Here is a 15,174-nt window from a genome sequence, read left to right as displayed (position 1 = left end):
ATAAAGTTTGGCTAGACGTATGGTATATTTGTGTGTACAGTTATATTTGTCATAACTATGTGAATGTGTCACTGTGATTTCATATTCCCATTAGTTTCTCCTGCACTGCTTTCTAAGTAATAATGAGGAATTTCTATATAATTAAATTGACAAGGTTGCACTGTTGCAATTCATATAATAATCAAATAATGCAATAGATTTATCCAGAAGACACAGTTAACCGATACTTTTTATCATGTAAAGAATTGAAAGTTTTATTATGTTTAATTATGCCATGGTTTTACAGAGTAACTTGAGCAATAGGCTCTATGAATATAGTGCCACTTGCCAATTTAAAAGAGAGATCACAGTAGTATATTTTTAGTTTTGTCCAAAAAATTACACACAAAAATTGGTTTCTCATATGAAATAGTGATATAAAATCTGTATCAATAAAAAGTATTTTAAAATTTTGTTAAGAGTAAAAAAAATGAGTCTTAGAATATAGCATTCATGTATGTTCATATATCTGTATATCTCTCTCTATATGCCTATATAGCTTTTATGTAATATAGAACATAATATCTAATATAATATATGTAATGTACCTTCCAAGAATATAAGTAGACTCCAAAGAAAACTTATTCAGTTTGAAGCTGAAACCTTTTTTTAAAGTTTTGATTGTACAAAAGAAGCCTTGATATTAAATATTAATTGATTATTCATTTGACTCTAGGGAGGCAAGGACAAAGCCATTTTAATAGACTTTTTGGGGATGGTCATCTGTGGATGGTACAGTGCAGTTATAATATGACAAGGATCTGTGTCCATATGTGGACATGTGTGTGTACATGCATGTGAGAGGGCATGTGTACAGGGAGCATGACACTCAAGAAAATGAGGAGAAATGAGCCAGAAATATCTCACATCTTGCTGGCATTGGTAGAGTGTCACCATATGAAAACCATATTACTGCTGGCAGATTGACATGTCAGCTCAGGCGTGTAAAACTTGACCTGACTGAGCCCAGGCTTCATTAGTTTATAATAGAAATATTAATTCTATTTTTTACTATTATAACTGAATTCTTTTGGGGGTAATAATGTTTCATTCTTTAACCTGTGCTTCAAATCCAAACCCTTTGTAGCCACCTCCAAATAGAAATCATGCACATATATAATTTTAATTGAATTTAAACTATATTTACATATATTGTGTGAGCCACTGATTGTAAAACTCAGTTTTTACTTTTTTATATGTGTGTGTGTGTGTGTGTGTGTGAGTGTGTGTACATGGCAGAGCCTCATGCTCTCGCTTAGTTTTTTTGCTCAAGGCTGGTATTCTACAATTGAGCCATATGTCCTCTTCTAAAACCCACATATATATATTATACATGTATATGTCAACTAATATATATATATATTATACACATATATTATCAAAACAATTTATAATTACAATGCATCTTGTTCAGTGTCACCCTTTCAACCTTCTCATTCCTTCTAATCTACCTCTTCCCCACTCTTCTTAATTTTGTTGGATATACATTGGATTCATAACTGTATTCTCCCCATCCCTTCTCTTTTTTCTTTGTCTACCCCTTTCCTATTGACCCCACATGACCCCTTTCAAATACTTATTTCCTGGGGTTTATTTTGTTGATTTTGCCTGTTTGAGTTTTCCCTTGAATTTACTAGATTTTAGTTAATTCATCTGTATTTACTTATGTATTTATAAATGATTTCTTGCTTTGATATATTAGGGAAAATATACAACCTTGTCTCTCTGGGGATGACTTAACTTCATTTAACATAATTTTTCCAGATATTTCTATTTTCTTGCAAATGGCACAATGTGCCTATTAGCCATTTTATTTTGCTTCTTCTGGGAACTTTCTTTGGTTCATTAGCTATTTATTAATTGGGTTGTTGGTTCTTTGAGAGTTTAATTCTTTAAACCCTCCATATTCTGGATATTTTTTATGGAAGCATTTTTTATTAAAGAATTTATTAACATTGATTTTCTGGATATTATAAGCGATTATCTGATATGTAGCTGCTAAAAATCTTCTCCCATTCTGTAGGCTGTCATTTTGGCTTGTTGACAATGTTGGCATGCATAAACATTTTTTTTTTGCCAGTCCTGGGCTTGAGGTCAGGGCCTGAGCACTGTCCTTGGACTTTCTCAAGGTTAGAGCTTTACCACTTGAGCCTCAGCACCATTTCCGGCTTTTTCTATATATGTGGTACCGAGGAATTGAACCCGGGTCTTCATGCATGCTAGGCAAGCACTCTACCACTAGTCCAAACTCCCAGGCCCGCATAAACTTTTTAAAAAGTTTTTAATGCCTTTATCCCTCAGTGTAATCAGTGGACTGGATATGTATAGATTCCATTGAAAATGAAATATTGACAATAATAGAAATATTTTGAGGGAGAACTGGCCTTTTTCCTCTTGGATCACCAAAAATAAGTTTTTAGATCCTGTTTTAACATGATCGCTAAGGCAGAGGATAGGCAATACATTCTACATAGGGAATTTAGTCTTCATTAGCTTGATCCAGGAAATATGGTTTTAATTGATCTTTAAGGTAAAGGAATAAAGACTGTGAAAGAACTAATCTTGGGGCCAGGAGTTTGGCCTAGTGGTACAGTGCTTGCCTAGCATGCACAATGACCTGGGTTCAATTCCTCAGTATCACATACATAGAAAAAATGCTGTAAATGGTGCTGTGGCTCAAGTGGTAGAGATCTAACCTTGAGAAAATTCCAAGGTCAGTGCTCAGACCCTAAGTTTGAGCCCCATAACTGGCAAAAAAAAAAAGAAAAGAAAGAAAGAATCTTAATATTGGTCAAGAGGTGATTTCTTTTGTTAAAACTGTCTTTCCTGCTTTTTCATGAGTGGCTATTTGGAAGTAAAAATATTCTGTGGAGTTTTCTCAGCTAGAGAAGAGAGAAAAGAAGGAATATAAATCTATTTTTTCATGGAGTCCACTAAAATCATGATAATTTTAGTTACTAGTATACACTAAAAATGGAGATGACAAAACCCAAGCCTGGTCCATGGTAAATCTGTTGAGAGGGCAGTTCTGGCATGCTGTTGAGAAGCACAATGGCTAGTCTCTGCTGGCCAATGCATTATGGTACAAGAGTGGCAGATTTTTTTGTGTCTAGGGGCAGATAGCAAGAACAACCACTTAGTTTCTTTTTTACATTCAGAGCACAATTGCTAATGGAATGTAGAAACAAAGTTACACTTTGTAGTGTTTTTGTTTTTGTTGTTTTGAAGTCCTATGATTTGGAATTCAGGGCTTGAAGATTGTCCTTGAGCTTTTATGCTCAAGTCTTGCATTCTATCACTTGAACCACAGTACCACTTCTGGCCTTTTGGTTGTTCAACTGGAAATAACAGTCTCATGTACTTTCCTGCCTGAGCTGACATTGACTTATGATCCTCATATCTCAGCCTCATGAGTAGCTAGGATTATATGTGTAAGATCTTTGAAGCAAATACTTTGAGGGCAGTTTTCAAACTATGTATAAATTTCAAGGTACCTTTGAACTATATCTTCAAAGGACCGGAAATTGAACTAAAGATGTCTGAGTAGTAGTCTGTTTTTCAGCTATTTTTTATTTTGATTGTCATAGTCTGTTTTTTTTTTTAAATGCCAGGAATACCTAATGCAGATTAACGTTATAATTAAAAGAGGTTTATTTCTGCAGCTCATTGTTCTGGAGATCCAGAATGGGTAGCACTGGCCTCATCTTGGTTCTGTCAAGGACTCATGAGCCTCATTACTCGCCCAATAGCTAGAGTGCACCGAAAATGAAGACACACTTCTATTTACAGACCAGAAGCCAGATGGTGGTTTCAGGTTGGTCTCATTTAGGAAAAAATGTTCTCATAAGAACTCAAGGATCCCATGTCAGCTCCCCAGTGGCTTAAAGACTTCCCTTAGCTTTCACTTCTTAAGGTTCCACCACCTCCGGTTGTACCACACTGGCAACCAAACACCTATCAGCTGAAGTTCTGGGCGACACACTTAAACCATGATCCAATAATTGCATAGCTTTTCTCCATTCCATAACCCATTGTCCCCACTGTCTCACTGTAACTTCCTGAGATCAAATTCAAATAAAGTATTGAAAGGTCTATTTTAGGTCCTGCTTTGTAAACACACTAACATTGGAAGTGTGTCTGGGGAGAATCTATCACCAAATATGACTCACATTCCATGACCAACATGAACTGTATGCTTATGATTCCATTGATATTTATCTCCCAGCTCTAGACTTCCTCTAGTTCATACTTTATAGAAAACTACAAAATAAGAGTTTTTTTTCATATATTTTTATTGTAATTAATAGAAGGGTTATATTATATTCACCAGATAGAAGGTGCATTATTTCACATACATTGATACCCTTTGTCATGTCTTAGTCCCCATTTCCCTCCCTCCACCCCCCCAGTCTTGTTTTCCCCCCTTCCCTATCCTATTTCAAATAACCAAATACTCATATATACGATGTATCAGATAACAAGGTGAAATACTGTAACTTAAGAGTTTTATTTAATTCTCTTCTGGTGTAGGGAAATCCAGCTTTCTGGCCATAGAGTCTTCAAGATCACTTGGTTCATAACAGGATATGTATGATTGTTACTAATTGTACTATCCTTTTATGATATTGATAATTTTGAATGACATTCAAATAATGGTATAAATATAAAATGGCCCTTAGTGGGAAAAATGATTCCTCATTGCTGTTAGGGATTCTGAAATTTTCTGAATGAAGGGTCCTTTGAGCATATGCTCAACTGGTAATGATGAGCTATATGATTTATACCATTTGGTATATCACATTGACATTATTCACACCAAGCTGTGAGTCCAGTGGCAGGAGTTTGGGTTTCTTTCAACTCCTGTCAAAGAGGCTGACACCAATGTTGATGGCATAGAGAACTTACCTTGCCAAATCCCTTTTGCAAGAAACCAAATACCAAATGTATGAATCAAAAGGGAACCTTATCATCATATAATCTATGTATCACATAAGCTATGTTTATTCAAGAACTCTTTGTTATTGACATAGCAAAATATAAAATGATAAAATATTTTGAAAGATTCTACACAGATTTTCTATACATTACCCTGACAATAAAATAAATAAAAAGGACCTAGAGGGGGAAAAGATGCTATACAGATGAAAAGTATTTGCTATTTAGCATTGTGTTTCATGGGCCTCCTTACATATAAATATCCAATAATTAATTCACTGTATTTCCTCTACAAATGAAAGTTTCCTGATATATGGGAAACATTGGTCTATTTTCTATTTCCATCACTGTGGGAATAGAAATCTGCCAACCTTTTCTCTCACTCCATTCCAGGGGACAGGAAGCCATAGTTATATGACTTTCAGACATTTGACCTTAGAGTTAAATTCCTTTGACTCAGAGTGATGAGCTTTGAGTCATTAGTTTGCTTTGACAGATGTGTCTCAAACTTCAAATTTATCTACTTATTTTGGGGAAACCACTGCATTCCAAGTGCTCAAAGTTACAGAACAGTTACGAAATCTTCCACGTGTTACAGGAATTTTGAGTTCACTGGCAGCATTACATTTACCAGAAACATGCCAGAGAGAGCCTAATTTTCTTTTTAGCAGTCTCTTTCTTTTCTTTTTCCTTTGTAAAATAGTTTTTAGCAATGGTTAGTTATACAAGGGATTTCATTGTAACAGATCCTTACATATGTACCATTTACCTTAATCACATTTAACCCCTCCATCATCAGTCTCCCCCACCTTTCTGCCCCATTCCTAGCTACAACTCAACAAGTTTTTATTGTTTCATTTTCATACCTGTACATAATGCATTTGGACAACATGATACTACCACATTATTTTCAAATCATTTTTTGCCTGTCTCCTTATCTCTTTCTGGCAGGAAAATGGTTCTAACTCTAAACCTGAGCAGAAATAATGAGAACATCTATAAACTTAGCACACCCTCTTTTTAAGTGTATAACAATTGAACTCTTTTTACATTCAAATTTACATGGTCTGTCCTTTGAGTAGAGGACTTTCCCAGATTGATTAATCTCCATCTACTTTCTTCATTCTTAGCAAAACAAATATGTCCTGACTCTTGCCATTGACTATAGATAACCTGAATCTGTAATAAAGTCTCTCACAGACTAAAGTATCAGGAGAATGGATTTTGTAGCAAACCCATTCACAATTCAGAGAGAGTAATATACCTCCCTTTGGAGGAAAGTTGAAGTTATGTTGTAACAAAAGTCTGCCTCTCAATAGCTGTTTCTACAAAATCTGTTCAAAATGTATTAAAGAATCAAATTACACCCATCTGGAGATATGCATGTGAAAAAAATACATTAAACAATGAGCTACATCTACTTTGCTTCTTGCAATGAACAAAAAGATGTTGAGTATATCAACAGACACAGAAGAGCCCCTTTTGATTAAAATGTAGTTACAAGAAGGGGACAAAGGAAACTAGCCTTTCTGGTTCTTTTAATAAGGTGGGGAGTGGGGGAGGGCTGTACATTTTAGGTAATTCAGAGAGGAAAGGAAAATCATTTTAGCAGTCCGGGGATGGCTTTGAGTGAGAGCAGATTTCCATGCAGGAATGATCTATGGGCCAGGGATTACACCCCTTTTTGCTCATGCAGAGACTGATTGCATGGCCCACAGCTGGAGGAGATCCAGATTTCTGCTTAATTAAACGGGAGCAGTCATTCTGTTGCATTACATCAAATCCCAGGAAGGTGACACGGAGGTGAAATGGCAAATGTAAAATCTTCAGCCTTTAGTTTCTTGTATAGTGAAAGGTGGTGGCAGTGGGGTGAGGGGTGGGGAAGACTTCTAGTTTTAGGTAGGGTTTTTTTTGTGAGTGAAGAATATAAATATAATTGAGACTTCTGTGACAGTTTCAAATTTCTATCAGGATCATCCTTCCTAAAATCATATAGTTTCCTAAGGCAGGATGTCTGTTTGGATAAACCTGAAAAGATACCAGTGAACCAGTTCTGTCTTTCAAAGAAAAATTCACCATGTTTCTTCTGAAAATACCTTCATAAATAATGTTGTAATGGACTCTTGACCAGAGTAAAGTTAAAGACAGTATTGTAAGGGGTTTGCCTGGTTTAATAATTAAGGAAACAATGTTTATTCTTGTTGTTTGGAGATTCTTTTTTTATGAAAACTAGTTCTTAGCATGTTTAGATTAAAATTCAAATATACGAAAGAGGGAAAATACCATTTTAAAATAAGGACTACTTGTCATTTGGCACAGTTAGCTATAAGATGATAGAGATATTATATGCAAAAACATAAATATCCATTAGTATGTTTTCATGTTGATTATCTTCTCATTGACCTATTAGTCAGATTTTCCTGATGTCTAGCTAAATGTAGTGACTTTTCAGGTGAAGAAATTTCCCCAGGAAACTCTTGACTTTTTGATTGTACATATCGTGTTATGTTCTGTACCATTTGTGATGGAATCCTCACATCTCTGTAGCTAGGTTTTTAGTATTAGCTTCAGAAATCTCTATGTAGATCTGCCTACATTTGTTCAAATGTGTAACTTTATACACATTTTGGGAACTGTACTGAGTAATGTTTTGTGATGATTCAATTTAGACTTCTTTTCCTATAATATTGTCGATAGTGGCTACTAGAATGGATTGTCCCATCTAAGGGATCTCTTGTTTGCAATACATTCCAAGTCTCAAGGCTGTGATTATCTAATAGTGAGTAGAAAATTTCTTCTTCCCAGTTTTCTGGGCAAAGAAAACACAAACCCCAAAACCAAGACCAGATTAAATCACCCATGGAGAAAAACATAGGCAATATAATTCTTAGCAACGTAGTTACTGATTATTTTAACAGGTACATTAACTACTTTTGCTTAAAAACACTGACTCTCTACCTGGACCCATATATCAACTAAAAGCAAGAGAAACGCTTGGCATTCCTGCTTCGACTTTGTATGTCTTTGCTCTGAGCTATTATTCTTCCATTCATTTTATCACTACAAAATTACCCCTTATTTCTCTTGTATACCCCTTTTCTATCACACATTCTAGTTTCAAGGTTTTATCATTCTCCAAGTCTGGCTTGATTTTGTTCAATGCTTCTGATCAAGTGTGAAATGATGTGAAGGAGATGTGAGCCCTCCTCTCATCAAATACAGCATCAACTGGTAAGGTAGCCATTGGGGATGGGAGGGGGTTGGGGGAGGGAATCACAAAAATTCATTTAGCTTTGAAAAATGTAGCCAGCACTAGGACTTAAGAAGCTATGAAAGCAATCTAACCCTGCCTGACTGCAGTGGGCACAAGTGCAAGGCCAGACAGAAGGACATGAGAGCTTAGACCAAAAGGACAATTAACAATGGGATTGTCTTCCATGAGGGAAAGTCCTATTCAAGGCAGTGATCCTGTGCTTGGTTCTTAGTATAGTAAAGTGTGGCTGGATGTACAAGATAAGCTCAAGGGTAGACAGGGGTTAATACCTTTGTCAAAGGCCATTAAGAAGATACTAACTTTTTTTTTCTTTTTTGGGGGGATAGAGTATTGATATGTAGCTGGGAATTCACCATATATCTCAGGCTAGCCTCAAGTTTGTAATCTCTCCACCTCCACCTAGGATTACAGATGTGCCCTACCATGTCTGGAGCCATGAACATTTTTCAAAATAAAGGTTTGGTGTGAGTAGAATTTTGCTTTAATATGGCAAAAGCATTTGGGAGAGGTTGTTGGAGTGACTTACTGATGATGCCGTCTTAGACAAACCTGGTAGAGGAAAATGGAGTGATGTGGACACATTTAGCTGTTTAGAGGACTAGTTTCACAAAAACGAAGTTGCCATCATTCCAAATGTCATCATGCATTCAGAGAAACAATCTGGATACTTCCATACTTTATAAGTTGTGTCACATCTTCGACATTTCAGATTAAATAAAAACAAAGTGAAAACTGAACGTGCCATATTGACAAGAAGTTTCTGACTAGGTTTTAGGGTCTGCACAATGAGGCACCCAGGCCTAGTATCGGTTAATAATGAGTTCTGTTAGCCAGACATATTGAATGAGGGGGACATGTGAAGTTGCCATGATTGTCTTAGTCTCCTTGTGTCCTAAACTATCGCCCAAGAAATCTAGTGCTTGCTAATAGCCTTGTTCCAAGGACTCTTGCTTAGGGCCACCACCTTTGGAACTAATCCTAGTCACTCAGTCCCTGTCACTCTTAGTTCTAGGAACTTTCAGATATTGGTACTCCATTATTCTCCAAAATGCTGCCAACATATTTGGCCTGTGTGACTTTAGGCATTTGCCCTTTGAGCAGTATGTTAATACTATTCCCCAGTAGTTACCCAGAGATTTGGCTGCTTTCCTTTATCCATCGTCAAAACCCAAAGCATTTATTCAAGAACTGCCTTCTACAGACAGCTTAATTTCCTTTCAGGAACCCTCTAATTATTAGGAGTAGATAAACATTTTGTAAAGCTTTTTAGCCAGGCACTAGTGGCTCTTCTCTGTAAACCTAGCTACTCAGAATGCTGAAATCTGAGGATCAGTTTGAAACCAGCTCAGAGAGAAAAGTGTGTGAAAGTCTTAGATCTGTTTAACTACCCCACTCCCCCAAAATAGTCAGAAGTGGAGCTGTGGCTCAAGTGTTAGAGGGCCAGCCTTTAACAAAAAATTTCAGGAATAAAATGCTTTGATGCTCCTTAAAGAAGGAATAGTAAAGAAAACTCCTGTATTTCCTGAACTTCAATAATCTCTACTTTTCTACCTCAACTTCTTCCAAAGACTAAAAGGGAATTTAATTTTTTTGCACATGCAAAAAAACATAATGCTCTCTATTTCCTTATGAATGGGCCTATGCCATTCTTTCTGATGGAAGCATAGAATTCCATTGTGTATATTTCTTGATCCATTTACCTAATGAGGGCATCTGGGTAGATTCTATATGATTTCCCTCATTTGTAATAATTAGTATATATCTAGGATAGTCCTAGCAGAGAATTACAATAACCAATAGCTATGTACAAATGACCATATAAAATGATGGTAATTGCAATGAACTCCAAGATAAGGAAACAAGAAGATTTTTTAAAATATGAAGTTACTTCTTTTTTTTCTTTTCTTTTTTTTCCTTTGGTTTATCCCATTGTCACTGTTTTTGTATCGTGTATCTTGTATATATGTTTATTTGATTTGGGGAAGGGAATAGGAATAACAAAATGCTGAGACCAAAGACAAAGGTTGAATTAATGCAACAGCAATACTCACAAGACAGAATATTGGATTTTAACTTTACAACTTGGGAGGAAAGGTATCTGGGAGGGGAGGGAAGGGAGAGAAAACAAGGGAGGGGTAACAATGTTCCATAAGAAATGTACTCATGACTTTTCTAATTATAACTCCCTCTGTATACCACCCTTATAATAAAATAAAATTTAAAAAAACATAATGCAAATCAGACTTTCTTAATTCTGAGATCACTGGAATACAGTGTATGTTTAGCTTCAGGTACATATATATATATAAATAAACTGCCATGAAGTTCAGGGAAAACAGTGATGTACTAACCTTGGAAAGCCTCAAACGTCTATGAATATCTTGCAGAGGAATAGAAATTGAGTTGATCTTCAAGACTGAATAGTTTTCCTAGTCCAGAAGAATTTAAAAAGGCAGGTAAGCTGAATGATTGTGGCTCATGTCTGTAATCTTACTATTCGATAAGCTGAAATCTAAGGACTGTGGTTCAAAGCCAGTCTGCGTAAGAAAGCCCATGAGACCCTTATCTCCAATTAATCAGCGAAGAACTGGAAATAGAAGTGTGGTTCAAGTGGTAGAGCAGCAGCCTTGGGTATAAAAGTTAAGGGACAGCACTGTGACCATGAGTTCAAGACTTAGAATTAACCCAATAAAAGAGCTGGCAGAGTTAACTAATTGTATAAAGAATGTAGATACAATAATTGGCTGAAGCAAGAATAATAGACAATATAGATGATATTTATTTGGCATGCAGCAAATCAAAAGATGACTCTAAACAGGTAGATGGCAAATATATAGTAGAGGGTTTATATACCCTATTTGAGTCTCCAGGCTGTTTGCCCTTAGACAATGAGAAAATATGGTAAAGGTTTTACATTCCTTCTTTTAATATAATTTGCATTTTGGAGTGTTGGCTCAAGTAAAATCATGCAGGATGAATTGGAAGAGAGTAACACCTAGTTAAATAAATCAGTTCAAACTTGTTATAGTTGTCCTAACAAGACATTTATTTCGTATTTCCTATGTATCACAAACTATGTTAGGTGCCTAGCAGTAAATTCAGAGTACAGGTACAGGGTCTGGAGCCAATATGAACAAATCCTCACTTCTATAGTTTCTAGTTGAATGACCTCATGCAAATTACTTGAATTCTCTGTGCCAGCATCCTCATCAAATAAAATATCGATAATATATTGCAATTGTTGTGAAGATAGAATATGAATACACTTAGAGAACTGGTTATATGACACCTAATTTGGTTTCTTTTATATAAATAACATCCTCTGAAGCAAAAATTATTCTTACTCAATAGACATGGAACTTGAGTCTTCAACACATTACACATTCTGTGGTTCAGTCAAATCTCAAAGTGTGAGGAAGGGATGGAGGTGATATTTGAGTGCAGCTCTCTTTGTATCTGTAGTTGAGATTTTCTTGTTTCTTCCTTTATGAAGGTTCCACGTAAGGCAACAGCCTGGGGAGTGGGCACAGACTAGTGAATCTTACTGATATTTTGGGAGTAACTCTGTAGGTTGCAAGATGGCATCTGAAAACCACTCAAATAATAGAATACTGAAAGTATAACCGTTTAAGAAAGTGTTTTGGCAGATTAAAGTGTTCTTAAATGCCAGGCTGCTAGAGTTCTGAGCACAGACTAGTCTGCACATTGTCAGGGATCATGTCATCTGTCTTTGATGCAACTTGTTGGTCTCAGATTTGCACAGAGATCAGGAATCACATGTTTATAAGAAAACAGTACTCCTAGACTAGAATAGTATGTCATCCATTTCACTCTTACATGATGTGCCACACACAGTCATGAACTTAACGCTGTAAGGCCAAACAAGGTCCTTTGCCAGTTAATTTCAAGAACCACACTAACAAGCCCTGGATCACCTATAAGGTTGGGGGTTTTTTGTTGTTGTTGTTTGTTTTTGTTTTTTGGTATTGGAATTTTTCTTTGTTTGTTTGCCTTGACCTCAACAGCATAAAATATTTGGGAGCAGAAGATAACTTGAAGAACTTTGTGGCAAACCAACAACCCATTGGTAGGAAGAATGAAAGGAACAAACAGAGGAACCTGAAAAAGAGGATAGATAAGGAAAGGAAGAAAACCAGGGAGAATAATCTGTAGAAGAAAAACTAGAAGGATATCTCAATAATGTTTTTTCATTAAGGATATTTCAGTAAAATACTCACCAAGAGGCTGAATAAGAAAGGAGAGTGGAGAATGGCTGGAATGCGTAACATCTTGCGAATTTATCTTTTATTGAGTGGCCAGGTCACAGGTCAGAGGCAATGTTCAGAGGTAGAGTGGAAGAATTTGATGCCTTGACTTCTTCTAGAGACAAGATCTGCAGCAAGGAACCCGTGAGTGTTTACTCACTGTGAATCTCATTTGCAAACATGTGTCAGTTGTTGGACTCCATGCTATGTTAGTAACTGGGAAAAAATGATGAGCCAAGCACTCTGGCTCACAAATGGCATGATCTGGTGCTGAAAGTGAACCTTAAATAAATACATTTTGTTAAGCATTCCTTCTGAGAAAGTCATCTCAATTGATTGTACCAAACCATGGTCAAATTTCCATAACTAAAATGTATGGAGCCAAAGTGAAAACATGTTTCAATAAAGTATTTTCAGTGAAGTCAGCTGTCACAAAAGGCCAACTTAAAATAAAAAGAATATCTATATTCTTCATAGGAACAAGGAAGAAGTATATGCGTAGGTCCTCAAGGGAGAGATGTCAGTGAACAACTTACTAGTACCATCTTTTATTTGCCCTTTATTTCCCTCTACAATCTATGTATTTTGCTTTGTGGATAAGAAAGAAGAGTTGGGAGTGTTCTAAAAATAAGAAGCAGAATTTTACCAAAGATTTTTCTTAAAGGATTAATGTTTTAGATGGAATGAAAAATAGGAGTTTAAAAATAGAGCATGTTAGGGTATTATGTGATTAAAAAACATATATATATATATATATATATATTTACCAAAATAGAATTCTCCCATTCTTAATTTTTCTTATGTGTCATTCCTAGGGCTTGAATTCAGGAGCTTCTTTTTTCAAGGTTAGTGTTCTGCCACTTGAGACACAGTCCTACTTCCAAGTTTTTAGTAGCTAATTAGAGGTAAGAGTCTCATGAACTTTCTTGCTAGGGCTGGTTTCAAACCATGATCTTCAGAACTCAGCCTCTTGCATAGCTAGGATTATAGGCATGAGCAAAAGCATCCAGTAGCTAGGATTATAGGCATGAGCACAAGCATTCATAGCCCCTTATCTTAAGTGTGAGTGTGTTGTGTATGTGTGTGGGGGTTAATAGGGCTTAAATTCGGGGCCTCCTTTAGTATTTTTAGTTGAAGGCTGCTACTTTACTACTTGAGGCATACTTCCACTTCAGGTTGCTGGTTAATTTAAGCTGAGTCTCATAGACTTGACTACCTGAGCCAGCTTTGAACTGCTATCCTCAGACCTCAGGTCCTGGGTAGCAGTGATTACAGACATGAGCTACTGGTGCCCAGCTTAAAGAGAAAAACAAGTCTTCTATGTCCCCATGTGCTGTTGCTGTAGGTGGTCAAAATCTGTCCTGAGATAGGAGAAATCTTCCTCACACAAGCCTAATACTGGAGCATCTTCACCAAGGGGACAGTTAAAATTGCTCCCTAAAGTCATAAGCAGTCTGCATTCTGCTTTGGTTTTTCTAGAAAAAGGAAGCATAAGGAAGGCCTTTCTCACTTTCCTGATGTCAGTCAGATTGTAAAGGTGATTTTAGTCATGACACAGCAAATGTCCACGACTCCAAAGCTGAGGGAAGACAATGAGATGTTGACTGGAGTTATACATTTAGTTCCTTATGGGTTTTCTTGTGGACTATAGTCCTTAAGTCTCAAACTTAATGTTAAAATGAAAATGTGAGGATAAAACAAAATCAAGATCATTTCATGCCTTCTTTTATTTATTTATTTTTTTAATATTTTTATTGTATTTAATAAAAGGGTTACATGATATTTGCCAGATAGAAGGTGCATTAATTCACATACATTGATACCCTTTCACATGTCTTGGTCCCCATTACCCTCCCCCCCACCCCCTCTCTTGGTTTTCCCCCCTTCCCTGTCCAATTTCAAGTAACCAAATACACATGCATCCAATATATCAGATAACAAAGTGAGATATTGTGACAATATGAGATAACAAAGGAACAGCAAAAGAGATGAGAGATAACATAGCACCTTAAGGACAGCAATCATTCGTTATATGTCATGCCCTCTTTTAATTCTAACTTTTCATATGGATTTTTTCTCTTAGCATTTCCTTCTACCTTCTCTTCTTCTTTTATTATATAAAATTGGAGTATAAAAGGGCAAATAAGTTAGGATCTAACTCTCAATAAATGTGGACTAAGGGTAAAAAAAAACCATAAAAATCAGATCAGACTGTTGGGGGTACATTTGTAAAATTGGGTGAGAGGAAAATAACAATAAGAAGCTAAACAAATTAATTTCAATAAATAAAGCTGAAGAGACTTGGTCTATTGAGGTACTTGTGGTATAAAACTCAAAAGTGGTTGTTAAATGTAGACCTTTTATAATACATTTTTAAACTTACTTTCTCCTCTTTTTCTTATCAAAACATGAGAATAAAGCATTTAGAGGTGGCATGTAACCCTAGCACTCAGGAGGATGAGGCAGAAAGAGCCCAAGTTTGAGGCCAGTGTGAGCTACCTAGTGAGATCCTGATTCAATTTAAAATAATTACAAATAATTGCAATCATTAATATTATTTAGGAATTAGGGTAGAGGGAGATGTGGAAATGTGACTAATAAAGTTAGTTTCATAATCGAGGTTATAATTAGACTGTCCTATTTAACTAAGAATAATGATGC

Source organism: Megascapheus bottae, chromosome 9 (assembly GCF_031878675.1).
Source record: "Megascapheus bottae isolate mThoBot1 chromosome 9, mThoBot2.hap1, whole genome shotgun sequence".
Lineage (NCBI taxonomy): Eukaryota > Metazoa > Chordata > Mammalia > Rodentia > Geomyidae > Megascapheus > Megascapheus bottae.
This window is presented reverse-complemented; position numbering follows the sequence as displayed.